General features: G+C 41.0%; 1 protein-coding gene across 3 annotated transcripts in view; it reads right to left on the reverse strand.

Moving 5' to 3' along the window:
• The window catches only part of LOC124291134, a 118,041-nt gene that overhangs the window by 81,170 nt on the left and 12,174 nt on the right, over positions 1-24,697 (reverse strand). Inside the window, exon 1 of one of the 3 annotated variants that reach the window (XM_046728044.1) lies at positions 6,006-6,111. The exons of 1 other annotated variant lie outside the window; for it this stretch is intronic. The gene's annotated coding sequence lies outside the window, so the exon portion shown is untranslated. Of the gene's footprint in view, positions 1-5,956; positions 6,112-24,697 lie in introns of those variants that run through there. One more of the 3 variants, XM_046728046.1, reaches the window with a different exon arrangement.

The raw sequence follows: 24,697 nt of genomic DNA on the forward strand, positions 1-24,697 counted from the left end.
ATTACCAAAACATATTTATAAATAGAATATGCCCTTTCTTCTGTAAATATTAAATATACCTACATGGACATCACAAGCTCCAATAACCTTTGTCAGTATCAAAACATATACCAGCCACGTTATTACAAAGTCCCAACCCGTGTCACTAGCAAAATATACACACCACTGCATGTCAAAAGCTAAATATACTCACAAACACAGGTCAATAGCAAATGTACACCACCCCATGTAAACAACAAATATACCACCCGTGTCAATAATGAAATATAAACCTACCCTTGTCAATAACAGAATCAATCACATTCATCACTTTCCCACAAGTCGTCAATTTCACGTAATCGATATCACCACGAGCCCCACCCTGGCCATCCAACAGCAGATTGTCCAGATCATGCATTCTGGTCAATATCTGTCAATCAACTGGCTGATCAGGCAGCTGAAGCCCATACCTTTGTAGGAGGAATGCTATGTATTTATATACCACAATATGTCAACAGCCCTAGTCTGTGTTAATGGCATGGGAAGCGACTGAATTAGGGTCGCTGTGGCCTTATGTTATAATAAGAATAAACGGCCTCAGAGAAACTGCGACATTATTGACAGGTGCTCCTTTGATCTTCAAAGATACTTGGATTGATGATGGTCTACATGCACCTTCCAGGTGATCTGATCTGATCTGATCTGATCTGATTTACTGGGCAAACCATGTCAAGAACGGATGGAAATGAACTAATTACTTTGTTGAAATGGTATGGAATAAACACAAGGCAGTAATCACTTATAGCCCATTACCTTTATAGTTTGTGGCTGTGGTGTTGTCAGGGTTTAGTTGTTGTGATGGCTGTTTACTTTGATGTTTAAGGCCACACTTTGCACCATTTTACGTGTATGACAGTAGCCTATTAAAAGCACCAGAGACTGATAGTATTTGCCCTCCTGTATTTTTGTCAGGGTATCCAACCAACCAGGTCGTCAAGCCCGATGCCCTGATCTATTTGGTTCTTTGACGACCAGCTGGGGACTCTGGAACAGTCCACGCTTCGATGCTTTGATGGAGTGAAACAGTGCATGACCTGGGGCACTGATTCTGTCCATTGTCTGTTGAACTGGAACTGTTCCAAGCCTGCTTGAACTGTGTATGGACTGATAAACTGGAACAGTCAACTGGCTGTTGATCTAGAACTGTCCAAAGCATGACACACTTGAACTGTGTTTGGCCTGATGCACTGGAACCGTCAATTGGCTGTTGATCTAGAATTGTCCAAAGCCTGACACACTTGAACTGTGTTGAACTAGAACTGTACATGGATCGATACAGATTGTATTTATCTATTACCTGATCTACTATAAAGGAGTGAGTTAGTATGGTTTTACACCGCTTTTAGCAATATTCCAGCAATATCACGGCGGGGGATACATGACATTGTACCTATGTGTGGAATCAAACCCAGGTCTTCGGCGTGACGAGTGAAAGTTTTCACCACTAGGCTACCCCACCTCCCCGTACTACAAATGATCTATGATCATATCAGCATGTTTAACTTCAGCAACTCTTGTGCCTATGGTTATGATCACTATAATGATGCCTGTAGTGAGTGAGTGAGTGAGTATGGTTTTACGCCGCTTTTAGCAATATTCCAGCAATATCACGGCGGGGGACACCAGAAATGGGCTTCACAAATTGTACCCATGTGGGGACTCGAACCCGGGTCTTTGGCGTGACGAGCGAATGTGTAACCACTAGGCTACCCCACCGCCCCCTGATGCCTATAGTGACCCCTAATGATGACCTTGTAACTGTCCCAAGACAAAGGGGTGCCAGTAACTCCTCACACAGACAGGTACCTTCTTGTCCGGTCAGCTTCAACTGTTAGCACTCTCTACAAACTATACACCATCCATCACCTTATGTCAGCTGGACATGGTCAAGTTCAACATTGCCATAATAGGCTTAATGAAGTGCCATTCTCCAGACAGGGGTAATTTACATTATTGTACATGCAAGAAGCAGATTTCGATTGTAACAAGCTCATTGTAGGAGTGTACTGGAGATCGTTCTGGAGCTGACCATACACAGCTTACATGACAGGATTTTCATGCCTCAATATCACATCTGGGAAGGGAGCGAGGGAGTATGGTTTTATCACGCTTTTAACAATATTCCAGCAATATCATGGCGGCACAACACCAGAAATGGGCTTCACACATTGTACTCATGTGGAGAATCGAACCCAGGTCTTCTGCGTGATGAGCCAACGCTTTAACCACTAGGCTACCCCACCGTCCATCACAATAGGAGTCAGCAGAAATGGGCTTTTCACGATCTATGTGTGGATAGGGTGGGGAGGACACATGGGAACATGGTACACAAATGCTTTAACCAATAAGTCCCCCTACCATTGCCCACCTATCTGACTGAGGCCACACACATTGGGAGGGAGAGTTGGGTTTTATGCTGCTTTTAGCAATATTCAAGCAATATGACATTGGAGGACACCAGAAATGGGCTTCACACATTGTACCCATGTGGGGAATCGAACCTGGGTCTTCAGCGTGACAAGTGGACTCTCTAACCACCGCAACCCCACCGCCTCAGAAAACACTCAAGGAAGATGCAGGTAGTCCCATAATGAGGTCCTGTTTCATCTTGGAGTGTGTGAGTCGGGTTTTACACCACTTTTTGAAATATTCCAGCAACATCACAACAGGCAGCAACAGAGTGAGTGAGTGAGTTTGGTTTTACGCTGCTTTTAGCAGTATTCCAGTAATATCATGGCAGGGAACACCAGAAATGGGCTTAACACATTGTACCCATGTGGGGAATCGAACCCGGGTCTTCGGCGTGACGAGCGAAGGCAGCACCCGAAATCTTGACATCTTGAATGGGTTTGGGGCTAGCAATCATTAGCTTTAACCACAGAGCTACCCCATCACCCGAGATGAAGCAAGACCTGCTGATTCACCTTCTTCTGCCCACAAAGATCTAAAGAGGACATGGTTCAGGAGAACAGGCTGTCACAACATATTAGACTCAGTATCTTGAAAGATTACTTCAAACTTCTGACACTGAAACCTTATAATTATGTGAGTAATATATTAAAGATGCCTCTGTTTGTAGTCTTCCTTATTAGGAATACACAATGCCATTTTAGAAAGTGGTCAAATGTAACGTACGTATATGTGGAAGCCGCGGTGGCTGAGCGGGTTAGGCGTCTGACTTTGTGTGCTGGCGATTAGGTGCCTGACTCTGAGGGTGTGGGTTCGAATCCCGGATGGGACTCAACCCAAAACGGACTAGAATCTGTACTTTACTAAGAAAGTGTAATCCCAAATATAACATATGTTACATTCCTTATTAGGATTCTAATTGTGCATTAACTGCACCTCCTGCCTCTTGTTAGTGAGTGAGTGAGTTTAGTTTTACTCGCACTGAGCAATATTCCTTCTATATGGCGGCGGTCTGTAAATAATCAAGTCGGGACTAGACAATCCAGTGACCAACAGCATGAGCATCGATCTGCGCAATTGGGAACTGATGACATGTGTCAATCAAGTCAGCGAGTCTGACCACCCGATCCCGTTAGTCACCGCTTACGACAAGCATGGGTTGCTGATGATCAATATTCTAACACAGATCTTCACGGGTACCTGCCTCTTGTTATGTACTACCACTTTGTATAAAATACATTTATGCTGCACTTGGGCCTGTAGACTTGATACTGTCAGTTTGTTGTTAACGCCGCATTCAGCAATATTCCAGCTATATGGTGGCGGTCTGTAAATAATCAAGTCTGGATCAGACAATCCAATGATCAACAGTATGAGCATCGATCTGCGCAATTGGGAACCGATGACATGTGTCAACCAAGTCAGTGAGCCTGACCACCCGATCCCGTTAGTCGCCTCTTACGACAAGCATGGGTTACTGAAGACCGATTCTAACACGGATCTTCAAGGTCAGACTTGACACTGAAAAACACATTACTTTACTCTACTGATGCACTAGCACACCAAGCTTAGACTAACAGTAAAAAGTAGTCTCTGAAATGAACATGTTTTACAGAAAAACGATTCATAATAAAAAACATAAAATATAATGAAAAGGAGCCCTGAGACTGAAACTGTGGAAATCTATACTTGCATGGGCTTTCTTGGATATGTTTGTTTTAGGGTCGGTATGACAGACTAACCAAGCTTCACCTTCAGTAGACTAAAGCTAAGGCTCTGAATATACATATATATCATTTAGGGCTGGGTGAAAAGGAACTCTTCCACCTGAGAGGGGAAACACTACTCCCTGCACACTCGGTTGAAGCGGGATAGGTGAGGTGAAATTGGGTTTAACATCGTGCTTGAGAATATTTCGCTCATATGACGATGTGCATGCTTGTGTATGTGTATGTGCGGCTGCTTGTACTAGCCCAGACTTAAGCTGGTTTTATAATGCTAGCCAACTGAGATACCATGCCGCAGTGAAGCATGAATACCCCACTCAGACACATTATACTGACTCCGAGTCGACCAGTCCTTGTTGTACCCATAAATGCCGAGCGCGCCAGGCAGGGACCAACAAATACCATATTTTAACGTCTTTTGGTATGACGCGGTCAGGGATCGAACCCGTGACTTTCCGCTCTCCGGGCGGACGCTCTAACCACTACACCACGGAGGCGGTCGAAGCAGGATAGAGGTTATGGATCACAACAGATACAGCAGCAACGTCTTCAAACAGGCTTGTTGCTGTTAATTATTTACAAACATGGTATGGTAGACTGCTTCCAAGATGACAAACAGATATCTGTAAGGATGACTGGTCACAGCAGGCCGATCATGCTTCTAAAACTGATGGGTGAAGATTGGGAGGGGTGGCCTGATGGACAGCAGGTTGCTTTGTCAAGCTACAGACCTTGGTTCAATTCCCATTTCAGGTGTCATGAGTGAGTGAGCGGGTGGTTGAGCAGGTGAGGTGAGCGAGAGAGCAGGTGGGTGTTTTTGAGTGAGTGAGTGAGTGGGTGGGTGAGTGGGTGAGCGACTGAGTGAACGAGTGAGTGAGTGGGTGGGTGAGTGGGTGAGCGAGTGGGTGGGTTTGAGCGGGTGAGTGAGTGAGCGAGCTGATCTTTACACCATGTCAGGAAACACCAGAAATGGGCTTGACACTTGACACACATGGGCTTCAGCATAACACTAGGCTACCTGATCGTCCCACAACTCCTTAGTGAAGTCTGCAGGTGAGGAGGATTCTACTCTCCTTTCAGCAATGTTCCATCCAAACTATCATATGCCATTTAAGACCAAACTTTGTATCATTGGGAACCAGACCCAGGTCTTTAGAGGGATTTGGCAACACTGAACCCATCAGGCCTACTTGGACATGTGAAGTCACACCAACACAAGTGGCACAGGTGTCGCAGGTGTCTAAAGCACTCGGGGTGGTGGGGTAGCCTAGTGGTTAAAGCATTCGGTTGTCACACCGAAGACCCAGGTTCAATTCCCCACATAAGTGCAATGTGTGAACCACCACCGTGTCCACCACCATGATATTGCTGGAATATTGCTGGAATATTGCTAAAACTAAAAGTGGCATAAAACCTCTCTCACAGGTGAGTAAATGAGTAAGTGACACTGAGTTTAGTTTTACGCAACTCTCAAAATATTCCAGCTATATATGCGCCGGTCTGCAAATAATCGGATCTGGACCAGACAATCCAGGGATCAACAGCATGAACATCGATCTACGCAATTGGGATACGATGACATGTGTCAACCCAGTCAGCTAACCTGACCACCCGATCCCGTTAGTCGCCTCTTACGACAAGCATGGGTTACAGAAGATAAATTCTAACCCAGATACACGGGTGCCCACCCTAAGGCTTCAAGGTTTTTCACCATCACACTGGTGGTGTCTGAATATCAAACCATCCTGTCAGTATTAATCAAGCCCATCAAACATACTCACCTAACTCAAACATGATCCCATCTTCACAAAGACAATCAGAAATACCTACTTAACGACAATTTCTAATGTTAATCAACTGTAAGTATCCAACAATCCATACCGTTCCACCCTCGTACTCTCAAGCCGGTCATGTGTATTTATACCGTCTTTCCCAAGTGTACAACCAGTCAGTCAAGTTGATCTGGCACCTACCCAACACTGACATTTTTCAATGAAAAGTGTGCACTAAACCTTTACATACCTACCAGGTAAACAGGATTTCAATTTCCTAAACCTGTGAAGGAATTCAATTCAGCATAAGCAAATTATCAATCCATGACATACAGATTTATTTGACATACGACATTTGTATGTGTGTACAACTATAAAGACGAATGGTCATATTGACAAGGCAGATCACGATATATCACTTTAAAGAGGCAGTTAATAGTGTATGGGGTATACGTCTACACTGTTCTCTGTATGACATTCTAACCTAAGCTGAATGAACGGAAGCACAATTTGAAGCAATGAGGAGGTTTTCCCTATTTGAACCATATCATGAATTCTTATTCATTATGAGTAGAAAGTTTTGAGTAATGTAGGTCTTTGGGATCCTCTGGATCCTCTGAAATCTTTGACATCTTCCGCCAGAAATTAAAAACTTTTCTATTCAATCAGTAGCTATCCTCCTCTGTCCTGTATGTAAAGCACGATTGTCTGGTCCAGATTCGATTATTGAGTGAGTGAGTGAGTGAGTGAGTGAGTGAGTGAGTGAGTGAGTGAGTGAGTGAGTGAGTGAGTGAGTGAGTGAGTGAGTGAGTGAGTGAGTGAGTGAGTGAGTGAGTGAGTGAGTGAGTGAGTGAGTGAGTGAGTGAGTGAGTGAGTGAGTGAGTGAGTGAGTGAGTGAGTGAGTGAGTGAGTGAGTGAGTGAGTGAGTGAGTGAGTGAGTGAGTGAGTGAGTGAGTGAGTGAGTGAGTGAGTGAGTGAGTGAGTGAGTGAGTGAGTGAGTGAGTGAGTGAGTGAGTGAGTGAGTGAGTGAGTGAGTGAGTGAGTGAGTGAGTGAGTGAGTGAGTGAGTGAGTGAGTGAGTGAGTGAGTGAGTGAGTGAGTGAGTGAGTGAGTGAGTGAGTGAGTGAGTGAGTGAGTGAGTGAGTGAGTGAGTGAGTGAGTGAGTGAGTGAGTGAGTGAGTGAGTGAGTGAGTGAGTGAGTGAGTGAGTGAGTGAGTGAGTGAGTGAGTGAGTGAGTGAGTGAGTGAGTGAGTGAGTGAGTGAGTGAGTGAGTGAGTGAGTGAGTGAGTGAGTGAGTGAGTGAGTGAGTGAGTGAGTGAGTGAGTGAGTGAGTGAGTGAGTGAGTGAGTGAGTGAGTGAGTGAGTGAGTGAGTGAGTGAGTGAGTGAGTGAGTGAGTGAGTGAGTGAGTGAGTGAGTGAGTGAGTGAGTGAGTGAGTGAGTGAGTGAGTGAGTGAGTGAGTGAGTGAGTGAGTGAGTGAGTGAGTGAGTGAGTGAGTGAGTGAGTGAGTGAGTGAGTGAGTGAGTGAGTGAGTGAGTGAGTGAGTGAGTGAGTGAGTGAGTGAGTGAGTGAGTGAGTGAGTGAGTGAGTGAGTGAGTGAGTGAGTGAGTGAGTGAGTGAGTGAGTGAGTGAGTGAGTGAGTGAGTGAGTGAGTGAGTGAGTGAGTGAGTGAGTGAGTGAGTGAGTGAGTGAGTGAGTGAGTGAGTGAGTGAGTGAGTGAGTGAGTGAGTGAGTGAGTGAGTGAGTGAGTGAGTGAGTGAGTGAGTGAGTGAGTGAGTGAGTGAGTGAGTGAGTGAGTGAGTGAGTGAGTGAGTGAGTGAGTGAGTGAGTGAGTGAGTGAGTGAGTGAGTGAGTGAGTGAGTGAGTGAGTGAGTGAGTGAGTGAGTGAGTGAGTGAGTGAGTGAGTGAGTGAGTGAGTGAGTGAGTGAGTGAGTGAGTGAGTGAGTGAGTGAGTGAGTGAGTGAGTGAGTGAGTGAGTGAGTGAGTGAGTGAGTGAGTGAGTGAGTGAGTGAGTGAGTGAGTGAGTGAGTGAGTGAGTGAGTGAGTGAGTGAGTGAGTGAGTGAGTGAGTGAGTGAGTGAGTGAGTGAGTGAGTGAGTGAGTGAGTGAGTGAGTGAGTGAGTGAGTGAGTGAGTGAGTGAGTGAGTGAGTGAGTGAGTGAGTGAGTGAGTGAGTGAGTGAGTGAGTGAGTGAGTGAGTGAGTGAGTGAGTGAGTGAGTGAGTGAGTGAGTGAGTGAGTGAGTGAGTGAGTGAGTGAGTGAGTGAGTGAGTGAGTGAGTGAGTGAGTGAGTGAGTGAGTGAGTGAGTGAGTGAGTGAGTGAGTGAGTGAGTGAGTGAGTGAGTGAGTTTAGTTTTATGCCACACTCAGCAATATTCCAGCTATATGGCAGCTGTCTGTAAATAATTGAATCTGGACCACTATATCCAGTGATCAACAGCATGAGCATCGGTCTACGCAATTGGGATACTATGACGTGTCAACCAAGTCAGTGAGCCTGACCACCCGATCCCGTTAGTCGCCTCTTACTACAAGCATGGGTTACTGAAGATCATTTCTAACCCAGATCTTACTAAGAGGCTGATATTCGGCTCCTTGTCTGCAGCAAGTTCCAAACTGGAAACAAGATTCCCAATGTTTATACAGTTCCAACTGACATTATTCCATTGTAGTGTGTGTGTGTGTGAGTACTTTTAGCAATATTCCATCAATGAGTCAGCAAGAGACATCTCTTAGCATTGAGGTAGAGGGCAGTTTGAGACATCTTAGTGTGGCAGAAAGGGTAGCATGAAATAACATGATGGTTCAGCATGAGACATCTTTGTATAGAGGGATTTGATAACTTAAAGACATCTTCGGGTGGAAGGAGGTGACACTATGAGACATCTTTGTATGGAAGGAGGTAATAACATGAGACATCTTAGTATGGAAGGAGGTGATAACATGAGACATCTTAATATGGAAGGAGTTGACACCATAAGACATCATAGCATGGAGGGAGGTGATAACATGAGACATGTAAGTATGGAAGGAGGTAGTAACATGAGACATCTTAGTATGGAAGGAGGTGATAACATGAGACATCTTAGTATGGAAGGAGTTGACACCATGAGACATCATAGCATGGAGGGAGGTGATAACATGAGACATGTAAGTATGGAAGGAGGTAGTAACATGAGACATCTTAGTATGGAAGGAGGTGATAACATGAGACATCTTAGTATGGAAGGAGTTGACACCATGAGACATCATAGCATGGAGGGAGGTGAGATAACATGAGACATGTAAGTATGGAAGGAATTGACACCATGAGACATCATAGCATGGAGGGAGGTGATAACTAGAGACATCTTAGTGTGGGAGTTGACACAATGAGACATCTTAGTATGGAGGGAGTTGACACAATGAGATATCTTAGCTTGGAGGGAGTTGACACTTTGAGACATCTTTGTATGGAGGGAGATCACACTATGACACATCTTAGTATAGGAGATGACACTATGAGACATCTTAGCATGGAAGGAGATGGCACTATGAGACATCTTAGCATGGAGGGAGGTGAAATTATGAGACATCTTAGCATGGAGGGAGGTGACACTATGAGACATCTTAGCATGGAAGGAGATGATAACATGAGACACCTTAGCTTGGAACAAGCAGTGTATCTATGCACAGAGGAGGAAAAGACAGCATATACAACCCAGAAGAAACACTGGGGAAGAAACTCTCCACATATAACAGCAAACCACTGAAGTTGTCCTTCATTAGGAACATTGCTACATACATACTTCACTGGTGCCCTTTGTGGATTTCCAAGGAACTGGCTCTCCACCCAGTCAAGTAAACACATTATGAAATTACATGGCAGCTGATAGGCCTGCATCACGGGCCGTAAATTGGCCAGGTTTCAAGTGGATTAACTTAGCTAATCTGTAGAACAAATCCCACGTTGGTATTTGAGCTGTGAATATACTATGTTGATAAAATCTCATGGTGTGCGAAACACTCTAAGTTTGCCTTGCAGCAATTCCAGAACAATGAACCGCTAGGAGATCAGGGGAGATAATTCAGCCCCCAGGATTGTGTTTATCTAAGGGTTTAACTCATTTTTTGCATGTTTTAGACACTCAATATCTTTGGTGCTGTAACATCGGTGATCTAAATACTGTGTTATCTGATAGAATGACAGTGTCCAAAAAATATACTTTGAGGTATGTCTTACAATCTGTATAACAGGGGTTAGCGTAGTCGTTAAAAGAGTCCACTTGTCACGCCGAAGACCCAGGGTTAGATTCCCTACATGGGTACACTGTGTGAAGCCAAGTTTGGCTGCCCCCTCCCCTATGACTTTGCTTGAATATTGCTAAAAGCGGCATAAAACCTTACTCACTGACATTAACTATTATTTACAAATCACAGCCTTAGTACAATTCATGAAGTCATCATTTAGGGCTTGGATTTCATAGAAATTATATACTAGATATTATGTTTTACTAAACAATCAAAATATACATCAGCATTAATCTGGTCTGCATTAAAGGTCACATGCAACGTAAAACACAACTTTGCAGATTCTGATACCTTTCGGTTTGGACTTACCGAAACAAATCGGGGGGAATTCAAGTGGTTTCAACAGCTGGGCTGCGCTCATAGCACGTGCGCAGTGAAATAGGTTCGCGCAACTTGGAAGCGGGTTGTCCGGTGAATACTCGGTGAAGGCTTTGGTGTGAGCTATTTTTCTAATGTTTTGTTGATATCTCACAGGCGCGAGCTTTTTATGTTTTATGACAGTAAATTAACTGTTTATATAATTTCATTTGTCTATTTCACCACACGTTCTTCTTACCGAGTCACTTTCTCAGTTCGATACTTAAAAGCAATGTCATTATTTAGCGTTGACAGAATTTCTAACTGTGATATAGATATGTCGTTGTCACAGACAAAACTCAATGTCTTGTTTTATTGACACCTGTGTGTCTGCCTGCCTGTCTGCTAATGACAATATTCAATACACAGCTGCTATCACTGACCACATGCAATTTGAACTTAACACCAATCAGGCTATACACCATAAACAAAATGCATTGATTTATGGCCCCGAGTTCGGTCTCTGTTACATTATGTAATTACACAGACAGGCAGGTGTGATACTTGAACACATGACATGTTATGATGTCTGTTGATTGTAAAATGTTATACACAAAAGATGAGCATGTATTTACAAAACCAAACATCTCTATATATACACACACAATGAGCCGTGAGAGCATCTGCAAATGAACCAGCCGTTACACTTGAGTGCACACCCACCCTCTCTGACTGGGTTCGGTATCCCGGCTGCTTCGTTTCTTGGGAAGTAAACCCAAGTACACAATATTGCACTTTTGATTTGCATAACGTTTTTCATAACCAGCAATGTATATTATATGTCATGAATAAGTGACAATTGTGTTTTAATTATGTTTGATTTTTTGGTTGCATGTGACCATATATATTCAGATATGGCATACTTGCCAATACAGGATATTTATTCAGATATGGCATACATGCCAATACAGGATATATATTCAGATGTGGCATACATGCCAATACAGGATATGTATTCAGATATGGCATAGACGCCAATACAGGATATGTATTCAGATATGGCATACATGCCAATACAGGATATATATTCAGATATGGCATACACGCCAATACAGGATATGTATTCAGATATGGCATACACGCCAATACAGGATATGTATTCAGATATGGCATACACACCAATACAGGATATATATTCAGATATGGCATACATGCCAATACAGGATATATATTCAGATATGGCATACACGCCAATACAGGATATATATTCAGATATGGCATACATGCCAATACAGGATATATATTCAGATATGGCATACACGCCAATACAGGATACATATTCAGATATAGGACATACTTATTAGCATTCTTCGAAAGGTATTTATTACGTTCAGATGTATTAACATACTTCAAAGATTGGTTGTTTGGTTTGTTGTTTAACGCCTCACTCAGCAATATTCCAGCTATATTATAAATAATCGAGTCTGGACTAGACAATCCTGTGATCAACATCATGAGCATCGTTCTACGTGATTCGGATACGATGACATGTGTCAACTAAGTTAGTCACCTCTTACGACAAGCACGGATTACTTAAGACCAATTCTAACCCGGACCTTCATGAGTCTCCCTCAAAGAAATGAAAGTAAGCAACTACAGTCTGTTTGGGTTCAAATGAGAACGACAAATGATGAAATACCTCAAAATTTGGATAAGTGCAGATAACATAAATAAGACACATGGTCCTGAAACCTCTGTACCCAACAGCATCTGAAATCTGACGTTTTTTTATCGATCAGGGAAAATGTTGTTTAAGAAACCATCAAGTAATATTGTGCAATTGTCACGCTTCACACCGGGGGTTGACAAACAGTTGATGGAACAGCGCATGACTTGCTAGGGTCATCTCACCTGAGTGTGCTGAGTTGCACCTGAATGTGAGCTTGTGCTGTTCCACCAGCCATATATCACCCCTCGGCATGAAAACAGCACAATATTACATGATGGCTTTTAAAACAACTTTTCCACGATTGAAAAAGAAAACGTCAGATTTCAGACCCTGTTAGGTACAGAGGTTTCAGGACCATGTGTCTTATTTATGTTTTGTGCACCTATCCCTATTTCGAGATATTTAATCATTTATTGTTCTCATTTGAACCCAAACGAACTATATAGTCAAAGCCGTAAGCTGGAATAAGACAGTTGTCACTCATAACTAATAACAAGTGATCAAGTGTTCTTCTCAGTGATAAACCTCACCCCAGTGTTCGTAACAGTAGTTTAAATGTGAGTGCATTTGAGCCGATTTTATATCAGTAATAATATTCTAATATGTTATTTTACATGTTCCGCCAAATAACTGGAATAATGCTGAGTGCGGCGTTAAACAACAAACAAAACAAACAACTATTTTAGTTGCAGTGTTTTCTATATTAATACGAAATATTAATAGCTATATGTTTACCCCTTTGGAACAACTGATTTACGTTGCAGGGTCCCGATACACTAAGCTTTCGTAGCGCAACGACATTTGTAAGCATTATGATAAACTATGGAGTCACAACAGGTCGTAACGTTACAAACGCTTGTTGATCAGGATCCTGGATATTTCACAATGAGTAACACAGCTTGATTGGGCAAGGTTGAGATTTCATTTAGCCCTATTTCTGTAACGAAAACGTTAAGTTGGAATCTAATTGTCATGCTTCAACAAATGAGTCAAAGCATGACATTTACGAGATGTTTATCCAACATCAAATAATGTTTGTTTACTTCTAAATATAGGTGTGTGAAGCCCATTTTCTGGAATATTGCTTAAAGCGACATAAAACTAAACTCACTCACTCTAAATGTAGGTAATGTGCAAATGGTTGGTGTGAAAAACTGTGATTTGGTTATCACTTATGATTTTACCCAAACTAATGAAAGCAATATTGAATTCAATTTTGAATAATAATAATAAAACTGATTACAAGATCGGATGTACCACAAATATGTTATAACCCGTATGTGTATGGTGAATTATAGCAAAAACAAGCATCGTCAAGCAAGCAGGCTTGTTTGATAAATAGGACACAATACAATGTATTTTCCTCTGGTGGAAATTGAAATTCTGTTTCCGGGTCAAGAAGCCAGACTTCTGGCTAAATGAAACATTTTATATTGCATATTAAATTATATTGCATATATATCGTTTTGTTAGAGGTTTCCAGATATCTGTGGTCTAACAGACTACCACAGATTTCATGCTGGATTCCTTGGTTAGACACCAAAACCAGTATATCATCAATTAATTGATTAACTGGAACAACTCTACAACCCTCCAATAGATACAAACACCACTCTTACATACAAGTATGATGTCTCAGCTTAGCTTCACACACGTCAAACCCAGCTGAAGACACTAGCCCACCATGCCTCTGATAATGACATTATCACCTGTCTCACTAGCACACAATTCACAACCGATGTCTGAAATCCACTGTGCGTGCTATCCATGACCGCCACCAGATATACAGCTGCTGTGGGAAGCTGTCTGTAATGTACAGTCTAGCCGCTGTTATTGACAACACTATGCTCATACATGTGTATGAAGTTACACATTCTCCATGAAAACAGTCACATTAATCTTATAACCAACATAACATGGTATGAAATGTACAGGCCGTGAGATGTACAAGGCATGAAATGTACAGACCATGAAATGTACAGATTATGAAATGTATAAGGTATGAAATGTACAGGCCACGAAATGTACAAGGCAGGAAATGTACAGGCTGTGAGATGTACAAGGCATAAAATGTACTCGGTATGAAATGAACAGACCATAAATTGTACAAGGCATTAAAAATGTACATGGTATGAAATGTACTAGCCATGAGATGTACAAGGCTTATAAACCTCCAGAGATGTTACTCTATTGACTCACCAGGTTCTCCTTTTACCAAATTTACCTCTACAGTCAGTTTCGCGGGCATTCTCCAAGAAATCCCATGGATTTTCAACAGAATTGACCAGGGATTTTCTGAGGAATAGCTCTTGACCTTGAATTATTGCACTTGTACAATTGTAAAATATCACATTATTGAAAACTTCCAATACATTGTGCTGATGCATTGTTTCTAACCTGCAACCCTTCGCTTACTAGCTTGGCGATTTTAGCCACTAGGTTATGAAGCATCACTATAAAGAACGTGATTGTTTGTCAGTACGAACCATGTGTTCCTCACAAGACAGGTAGTGCGTGCAGCGCACATGCAGGACACGGGTAGTTCATGCAGAGCATGTGCATTGCACGTGTCTATCGGCCCTCCCGAATTTCCTTCTGCTACAGGCTTACTTTTTCAAACAAAACCCTGGAGTCTGTTCTGATCCTCCACATGAAATGTACTTGGTATGAAATATACTATCCGTGAGATGTACAAGGCATGAAATGTACTTGGTATGAAATGTACTATCCGTGAGATGTACAAGGCATGAAATGTACTTGGTATGAAATATACTATCCGTGAGATGTACAAGGCATGAAATGTACTTGGTATGAAATATACTATCCGTGAGATGTACAAGGCATGAAATGTACTTTCGGTATGAAATATACTATCCGTGAGATGTACAAGGCATGAAATGTACTCGGTATGAAATATACTATCCGTGAGATGTACAAGGCATGAAATATACTTGGTATGAAATATACTATCCGTGAGATGTACAAGGCATGAAATGTACTTGGTATGAAATATACTATCCGTGAGATGTACAAGGCATGAAATGTACTTGGTATGAAATATACTAGCAGTGAAATGTACAAGGCATGAAATGTACTTGATATGAAATGTACTAGCAGTGAAATGTACAAGGCATGAAATGTACTATCCGTGAAATGAACAAGGCATGAAATGTACTTGGTATGAAATGTACCAGCAGTGAAATGTACAAGGCATGAAATGTACTTGGTATGAAATGTACTAGCAGTGAAAATGTACAAGGCATGAAATGTACTTGGCATGATGTACTGAAATGTACAAGGCATGAAATGTACTTTGGTATGCAGTGAAATGTACAAGGCATGAAATGTACTTGGTATGAAATGTACTAGCAGTGAAATGTACAAGGCATGAAATGTACTTGGTATGAAATGTACTAGCAGTGAAATGTACAAGGCATGAAATGTACTTGGTATGAAATGTACTAGCAGTGAAATGTACAAGGCATGAAATGTACTTGGTATGAAATGTACTAGCAGTGAAATGTACAAGGCATGAAATGTACTTGGTATGAAATGTACTTAGCAGTGAGAAATGTACAAGGCATGAAATGTACTTGGTATGAAATGTACTAGCAGTGAAATGTACAAGGCATGAAATGTACTTGGTATGAAATGTACTAGCAGTGAAATGTACAAGGCATGGGTATGAAATGTACTTGCAGTGAAATGTACTAGCATGAAATGTACATGAGGCATGAAATGTACTTGGTATGAAATGTACTATCCGTGAGAATGTACAAGGCATGAAATGTACTTGGTATGAAATGTACTATCCATGTACCTGGTATGAAATGTACTATCCGTGAGATGTACAAGGCATGAAATGTACTTGGTATGAAATGTACTATCCGTGAAATGTACAAGGCATGAAATGTACTTGATATGAAATATACTATCCGTGAGATGTACAAGGCAGGAAATGTACTTGGTATGAAATGTACTAGCAGTGAAATGTACAAGGCATGAAATGTACTTGGTATGAAATGTACTATCCGTGAAATGTACAAGGCATGAAATGTACTTGGTATGAAATGTACTAGCAGTGAAATGTACAAGGCATGAAATGTACTTGGTATGAAATGTACTATCTGTGAGATGTACAAGGCATGAAATGTACTTGGTATGAAATGTACTAGCAGTGAAATGTACAAGGTATGAAATGTACTTGGTATGAAATGTACTAGCAGTGAAATGTACAAGGCATGAAATGTACTTGGTATGAAATGTACTAGCAGTGAAATGTACAAGGCATGAAATGTACTCTGTATGAAATGTACTAGCAGTGAGATGTACAAGGCATGAAAGTCAAGAAATGTACAAGCATGAAATGTACAAGGCATGAAATGTACTTGGCATGAAATGTACAAGGTATGAAATGTACTATCCGTGAAATGTACAAGGCATGAAAGTCAAGAAATGCACAAGCATGAAATGTACAAGCATGAAATGTACATGGGGACAGAAATAGTTGAAGAATAGAGGTCACCAGAGATACATTCCTGCTAGGATTACACAGGAATGTATTTGTGTCAAGGTTTATGAATGTGAGAGGTGTATATCACTATCAGTATTCTGGCAATCCGATACAGTGTCAAATACAGACTGGAGGTCATAAACACAGGAATGTGTGCCACTTCTGCAGTGCAATATCATCCCTTACGCGGTCCTTGCGTGATAAATAGTTGTATATTAAGCAGTGGTGGTCCAATTAATTGAAATAATCAAAGATTGGTCGCAGTGACTAAACAACCAAGCAATCGATCATGTTTTTTCATAATCGAACACAAACAATTCTGGAACACTTTTTGCATTAACAATATTTTTCACAAGGTTGGTTTTGTCAGTTACATTTCATAAGCACTAAAAGCTCGTTCCAAGTTATGATTGAATTTATCTTAAAGACTTCAGGAAATTTATGTTCCTAACATACTAGTCATCCTTTCAAGATGTGAAATTTGCCCCCCAAAAATACCCAAAAAACTACATGTTTTTTTCTTTATGCTTAAAAATGTGCATTAACAAAAATAACCAGGAAAAATTCATAAATGATGCTAACCAATTATTTCGATGATTGATTGGTTGTAATGGAGCAATCATCAATTATGAGATTTTAACCAAATCCCAATACTAATATTAAGTCATTAACATAAATACTATGAATCATCCTTAAGACAGTTACTCTTGAAAAACTAAGTTTAATCCCTCCCGTGTGACTTTGTCTAGTAGACCCTCAGGTTTATGCACCACGTCTAAATGGCTACAAAGGAAGTTTGTACATCACTAACTATATTTTTATTCAATGTGTATATTCATTCATCCATATGTATTTATATAATAATATACCTATGAATCTTTGCAAACGATTATATGAAATGTATCACCATAAGGTGCTCACACCACAAAACAGTCGGTATTTCCATGTACTCTCAGCCTCATGGCCTCATAAGTGAGCAGTAAGAGGCGACTAACAGGATCGGGTGGTCAGGCTCGCTGACTTGGTTGACGCATGTCATCGGTTCCCAATTGCATAGATCGATGCTCATGCTGTTGATCACTGGATTGTCTGGTCCAGACTTGATTATTTACAGGCCGCCGCCATATACCTGGAATATTGCTGAGTGCGTCGTAAAAACTAAACTCACTTACTCACTCACTGTAAACTTTACTGGGCAATGGGTATAATTTAAAATTGAATCTCTAATTATTTAATATGACTTTTTGACACTACACATAAGTAACTCTTGATTGATGTAAAACAAGTGTTTGCCACTGATGTGGCAATGTCCCCCGCCGCTAAAGAATGGAATATCTATATTTACTACTTTTTATTTTTGGGTCACATACAAGATGCCTGAAATATCTGGTGTCTGCATAATCACCCAATGTAGGCTGTCAACATACTTGAAAACATTGGGTGCAATGAGATATCGCCTTTAAAAAGCGGTCAAAGCATCATGGTGACCTTGAAGATAAGGTCAAGGTCACCCAAATCGACTGGTGTCTGCATAATCCCCCAATGTAGGCTGTCACCAAATTTGAAGACATTGGGTACAACAGTCCATGAGATGCCGTGTTAAGAAGAGTTTATAAAGTGTTCAAAGTGTCGTGGTGACCTTGAAAATAAGGTCAAGGTCACCTAAATACAGTGGTGTCTGCATAATCCCCTAATGTAGGCTGTCACCAAATTTGAAGACACTGGGTACAACAGTGCATGAGATATCACGTTAACAACAGTTTGAAAAGTGGTCAGTGTCGTGGTGACCTTGAAAATAAGGTCAAGGTCACCCAAATCGACTGGTGTCTGCGTAATCACCCAATGTAGGCTGTCACCGAATTTGAAGACATTGGGTACAACATTTCATGAGATATCGCGTTAACAAGAGTTTGAAAAGTGGTCAAAGTGTCGTGGTGACCTTGAAAATAAGGTCAAGGTCACCCAAATCGACTGGTGTCTGCATAATCCCCCAATGTAGGCTGTCACCAAATTTGAAGACATTGGGTGTAATGGTTCATGAGATATCGCGTTAACAAGAGTTTGAAAAGTGGTCAAAGTGTCGTGGTGACCTTGAAAATAAGGTCAAGGTCACCCAAATTGACTGGTGTCTGCATAATCCCCCAATGTAGGCTGTCACCAAATTTGAAGACAGTTCATGAGATATCGCGTTAACAAGAATCGACGTGATTTGATCGGACGACGCCGCTGAATACATAGTCCCCCGTTCCGCGTTGCGGCGGGGGACAATTACAGCTGATGTGTTGAGTTGCCATTGTAAGGTAGACTAATAATACTTCTGTCAATAAAGTATTCATAAATTTTTCATTTTAATGTACACTAAAAATAAGTTTATTATCAACGACTCCTTGATTTGAATGTATTCAAATATAGCTTCACATGTCGATCTTAACCTACCCTTTTCTTAATTGTACATGTGCAATATGCCATTATTGATTTCAATATATCTGGCGTATATATATATCAGTTATGGAAAATGTATGACCTGTATATGATCACTACACCAGAGAAGCCCACATTGAAATCTACCATATCAGTGACAATGTCAGTTTAACTCAAGCAATATAAACCTCCCCACCTCTATCTGGACTTAATGTAGCCTGAAAATGACAGATTTATTATTGATGTTACTGAGCGGTATCGGCCAGATATCAGCGAGATTTATACCCACAATAGAGGCTATTTACTATCCCTGAATAGGAAATACACTTGCAATATATACTTACATATTGGCATTACTGGACATAGTGGCTTATTGTACAGACCCATCCCACTGACGATAACTGTCTGTTTGGTCTACAAGTATGTCTTTATGTATTAGGCGTTCATAAAGTTTTGCTTTTTAAATGCTCTGATGTTTTTATGTATATATCAGAGCATTTAAAAAGTTTGGACAATGTGATCCATTCTGTTATGGAGTGTCCTCTTAGCTACCTTTGAGTTGAGCCCAAGGCTTACAGACATCATGGCTACCAGCAACAAATGAGATATAACAGCAAAGCTGTATGAACGCCATACTCATGCTTATAGTTGAAGTGTTCATCTCACAGGTAGAAAGAAAATAGTTCATATTGTGAACTCTTTTCAACAGCTTATAGCCAGCCAGAGACATTTAATTTTTTTTTTTACAACAATCTTTGTCGCCAGGTGCCATTCAGCCATTTGTATCTACCGGTAATCATAACTCAATACTCAAACTCAAATTGAGTGAGTTTGGCTTAACGTCGTTTGGGCTAATATTTCAGTTCATAATGGAAAGGGGTGGTGGGGTAGCCCAGTGGTTAAAGCATTCGCTCGTCACAAGGCACAGGTTCAATCCCTACATGAGTACAATGTGTGAAGCATATTTCTGGACTCCCCTGCCGTGATATTGCTGGAATACTTGTAAAAGCGACATAAAACCAACTCACTCACTAATAATGGAGAAATGTCCTAATATCATTTCAAGTAAATGTACAGTGCTGATTAGCCAAAAATTACCACAAGGCACATCAAGGATCCAAACCACCATCAGCGGATCCTGGTATGAAAGAGGGACAACTCTTAACAGTAACTTTCAGTGCCTTAGACATGACATATCTCACCAACATTTGACAATATTATATACAAAATATTTCATCTAGTGATATGCTAAATAAAAGAAAACATAACACAACAATGTTTCTCATATAACATTAGTGAATCTGTCATCTGACATGAGTGAGTACGATCTTAAGCAATTTTAGCAATATTCCAGCAATATCACAGCAGGGGACACTAAGAATGGGCTTCATATGGATGAGCAAGACTACATCACTACCTTTCATGACAGATTACCTGGAGTAACATGAAAGAAGCTGGCGTCCCTTAACCAATTTTGAGTGATAGTTCTTCTAAACAACAATTTCAGGTAATGTCAATGTTCAAACTTTAAAGCCTTCCACCCAAAAGTGTTTATTTCTGTAATTATTCTGAAGAGTAGTTTTAAACAAGCTCAGTGTTCAAATTTTTCTTCAGCAAGAATTGTTTTCTAGTTAGTTTCTTCCACCTACTCCTTCAGAAGCTCTGGAGGTAAGTGAATGAGTGAGTTTAGTTTTAAGCTGCTTTTAGAAATATTCCAGCAATATCATGACAAGAGACACCAGAAATGGGCTTCGCACATTGTACCCATGTGGGGTATAGAAACCAGGGTCCCGTTCCTCAAAGCCATCATAGCACTACGACTGTCGTAAGTTAATGTTAAAATATGGGAGTTACGATCACCTTTGCGCTACAATCGCTTTGTGAAACGGAGCCCAGGTCTCCAGCGTGACGAGCAAACGCTTTAACCACTAGGCTACCCCATCGCCACCTCTGTAGATGAGAAACACAAAGATGCTTTGGCTGGCCTGACACTCTTTACCCTAAACACTTCAGCCATACCTTCAGAATGAGAGCGGGTCCCTGACTACTTTTCAGGTCGTACTCGACATTAACCAAGCGGCAAGGTTGTAAGCAAACACTTGTCGCTCACATAAACTCTTATATCACTATGAGTGTCGCCGACCTAGCTAATATGGACTGTGTCAATAACGCAGGTGTGTAGATTTCTGGGTTGTCACTTCCTAAACTCATGATACAGGTCCTTATGTTGATCATGGTCTCCATACCTCACGGGTTTATACACCAGCACTTGAGGTAATAACAATCACTACACTGAATATATTGGGGAGTTCTGTCACCAGTAGCTTGTGGCAAGCAGTTTTTAATTTTAGTATTGATGGTTCTCCACAAGATGAACTCCTTAATGAGAACACTTGTCTTGTATTAAAACTGTTACAGCTTTGTCATGCCTGCCTGTTGTCAGTGAATGAGCGAGTGAGCGCGTGAGTGAGTGAGTGAGTTTGGTTTTATGCTGCTTTTAGCAATATTCCACGGCAGGGGACACCAGAAATGGGCTTCACACATTGTGCCCATGTGGGGAATCAAACCTAGGTCTTCAGCGTGACGAGCGAATGCATTAACCACTACGTTACCACGGGCCCCCTGTTGTGAGCGAGTGAGGGAGTTGGCTTTAACTCTGCAGTGAACAATAACATATATTATATTTGGAATTACACTTTTTAGAAGTACAGATTCTTATATAATAAGTACTTATATTGCCTGCACACAACGCCAGACGTCTAATCCACTCAGCCACCACAGCTTCCACAAAAATGGTAGCCTGACAACTGTTAGTCTAAATCATGTACTTTCTGTACCAATCTGAGAAGTGTGCTGAGAAAGTCCAATCCTAAATATAACATATGTTACATTTGACTATTGTCTAAATCACAATCAAACCCATGTCTTGAGGCAATGACGAGTAAACACTTTAACCACTAGGCTACCCGACTCCCCTTTCATAACCAGACAGCTTTTGATGTTAGAAGTGACGATCCATCATTACATTTTAAGGACCCTTGCCCTTGACTTTTAGAGCTGTGTCACGTCTGCCCATGTGTCTGGGTCAGACAAACAAGTGATATCACTACAGAGCGTGAGCAACTATATACCTGTTTTTGTGGTGCAAACACAACCATGGACTTTTCAAAGATAAGAGGATGATAATTAGTTGGGTTATATCCTACTTTCAGCATAGTGCCAGCTATACCACCAAGAATTAGCTTGTACATATATGAGTGAGTTTAGTTTTATGCCACTTTTAGCAATATTCCAGCAATATCACGGCAGGGGACACCAGAAATAGGCTTCACACATAGTACCCATATGGGCAAACAAACCTGAGACTTCAGCATGACGAGCGAACGCTTTAACCACAAGGCTACCCCACCGCCCCTGTACATACAATCTTTTTCAATACAATATACTGCATTCAAGACATCAAGCATGACTGATTGATGTCATCGTACTTCAACAGAGTGCTCATGATATCGATCATTGTATTGTCTATCCGATTCAAATATCTAGAAGGGGTATCAAGTTGTCCTCCAGTCTCAAGAGGGGTAGTGACTGATGACTTGTGTGTGTTAGTTATAGGTAAAAAGGGGAACATTAAAAAGACATAGAGGGCATGGTGGACAATATACCACACTCCTAATTATATTGAAGGCATGTTTTAGCATATTTAGGCATGCCTCTATTTGTCATGTAGGAAAACCATAATTAGGCATTTATCCACACTGTTATTCCTCTCAGACCCGTTTCATTGTAAAAATGTTCCACATATCAGAAGGTCACGCCACATCATTATAGTCCGTTTGGCTCAAAAGCGGACCGATGAATTGCAATCTAACTCGAAAACTAATAAACATAAAATACCCAATGAAACGCTGATCATAATCAAAACATCATACCCACTCTGTGAGGTTTTTGCAGAATTTTTGTCCTAAAAATAATAAAGTTGTTTAACAATCTATCATAAAAATATTGACACAGTTCACTATTTGTAACGAGGGAGGAGTGCAGAGAAAGGGACAGCCAGGTGTTCGAGAACGGATGGAGATGGCACAGCACAGGTTAATGAATAAATAACTTTGTCTGTGAAGGTGCTTCTCGAACACCTGGCATCGGTCTACGCAATTGGGATGCAATGACCACCCAATCCTGTTAGCGAGCCTGACCACCCGATCCCGTAAGTCGCCTCTTACGACAAGCATGGGTTACTGAAGACCAACTCCAACCCGGATCTTCACGGGTCCTTATGGTAAGATAAATAGCAGAAAGCAATAAACAAACGAACTATATGTAGTGTACTGTGACAGAACGAATTATTACTACCCTTGCAATCGACCCCTGATGAAAACTAAACGACCCCTTTTCTGAGCAATGTGGTCCCTGGCCCCATGGTAGTGAAGCATTGCCATGAAACAGTTAAGGTCACTCAAATCATAAATATTGATCACTATAGTTCTTCGTGGAAGGAGACAGGTAGAAGTGGACATACATCATTACCCATGACTTACGGGTACATGAGAACTGGTGAAATTGATTTCCACCACCAGGTGCCACTGTTAGCAATCAGCTGTGATATCAAGTGTATGTCAATATGAGAACAGGGTACACTACAGGAAGATTCCCACCAGTCACCCACCCTTAGAGTCACCAATTAAAACACCCCACACTGGGGCCCAAAGTGCTATATACATCAAACACTCGCCACCTGTGTTTAAATTGCTTGTAATATGTATACTTGCACTTAATACATTTTGTTTTTGCTAAATGCATTCATTTTGTCATGTTATCTATCTGTTATCATATATTAAACTTCGAGGTGAACAGCTTCCAAACAGAGAACACTTGCCTTTTATGGAATGTAAAAAATTGCTCTGAACATCGAAAACTGTCAGTGTTTGCCGAACTGGTTTCACCCACAAACTGTGCGTAGGATATTTGCAAAGAGTGCTTCATGGGACATAACTTTGGGATTCGTTTGAAATAATGTTCAGCCAGTAGAGGGTGCGAGAGTCAATAAAATGCAATGCTGCATTAATTCATTTGAACTTTTTAATATGATACTGAAATCTAAATACATAATTTTGGGGGGAATAAATTAAATGGTAGATTCCATGACGGCTGATAGTTAGTGTTATAGAGAGAAATGCGTTATTTATTTTTAGGGAAGTGTGGTGTGACATAGTGCCTTTAACAATAGCAACAAAGATATGAATCAAAGTAGTAGTTGGCGTAATTATTGTGTGTGTTTGGTTGTTGTTTAACACCGCACTCAGCAATATTCCAGCTCCATGGCAGTGGCCTGCAAATAATCGAGTCTGGACCAGACTATCCAGTGATCAACATATATATCCTATATATATATATATGTATACACCATATGCTTAAAACAACCATTGTGCGATGATCACATATTTGAATGGGACCAGAATGAAGACAACAGTCCCCCTTAACTCACTGCTGACTGAATGTGAA

This window comes from Haliotis rubra, unplaced genomic scaffold (assembly GCF_003918875.1).
Source record: "Haliotis rubra isolate DU_JTF1 unplaced genomic scaffold, ASM391887v1 Scf483, whole genome shotgun sequence".
Lineage (NCBI taxonomy): Eukaryota > Metazoa > Mollusca > Gastropoda > Lepetellida > Haliotidae > Haliotis > Haliotis rubra.